A 1,203-nucleotide genomic window follows, 5' to 3' on the forward strand; every position below is an offset into this window, starting at 1 on the left:
CCGCCGCCGCCGCCGCTCCTGCTGCCCGCGGACCGAGGAGACCCAGCAACTGTGAAGTTCCAACTCCCAAACATCGCCCAAAGCACCAGTGTCTGGCTCTCACGGTTTTGAAAACGTTTAATAATTAGCGATTATGCTGTTTCCTGCCACCCACATCTTGTCACTATAAAACCGAAGCGCCTGGCATTGGGCTATGTGCATAGCAAAGTTGAGAGAGCCAGGTAGAGAACAAGGTGGTATGGGAAGTGCAGTCGTATGTGTGACAGCTGTCGCCCACGTGGCATCTGTCAGACTGACCCACAGCACAATAGACTTGCTGTCCCTGGAGAGGTGTTCTTTGTGGAAGGCCTTTCTCTAGTGCCCTCACGTAGTCTCTCTAAGAACAGGACTTAATTCTCTCTCCATTTATGTAGTCGTAGGATACTAACCTTTAAGCCTTTCCAAGGTTTCCTGGAGTACAAGTTGTCAGGAACATCCTGCAGGAGGGACTGGTCTATATCTTCCCGAGGCTTGTTCCTGAGCAGTAAGGGGATAAGGCTGATGTGGCAAGACCCTCTAAAGTCCCCCTGAACCCCAGCAGAACCACCCCCGACTCCTGCACCTTCCTCACCTGACACCAACAACCTGGAGGTCTTCCCTTGTGACATGAGAAGACTAGTCCAGGGGCCAGGCTACTGAAAAGAAAATGTGTTCTAATTTTCCACTGAGATAGAATTTTTTTTAAGAATTATTTATTTCATTTTATTTATTGTATTTTAATTTGACCAGAGAGACAGAGGGGGAAAACGAGAAAGCAAGTCACCAGATCCAGGACTCAAACCATGGTCAGCAATGTGGGAGTCCCATGCTTCAACCACCACACTACCTCCTGGCTCCCCACGTTTTGTTTTCTTACACCAAAAAGAAAACCTGTCATGGTATAAGCTTTCGAATTGTATGGATAAGTAAAAGCTTTTGAATTGTACTGCTCTTCTGATTCATTTTCCCACTCAAATCCTTGCTAGCAATGTGACCCCAGGCATGTTCCCTAACCTCTCTGTGTCTGGTGTCTTCACCTATAGGAATAATAATACCCTCCACCTCCCTGAGTGTTTAGCTGAGGAGTTAATAACAGGAAGGGTCTAGCGCAGGGTGGAGGCCTTCGCCTGGGCAGTTGGTTTGACTGATACTGTTACTGGCCCCTAGACTGTAGCCCAAGTCCAG

This window comes from Tupaia chinensis, unplaced genomic scaffold, assembly GCF_000334495.1.
Source record: "Tupaia chinensis unplaced genomic scaffold, TupChi_1.0 Scaffold138517_1, whole genome shotgun sequence".
Lineage (NCBI taxonomy): Eukaryota > Metazoa > Chordata > Mammalia > Scandentia > Tupaiidae > Tupaia > Tupaia belangeri.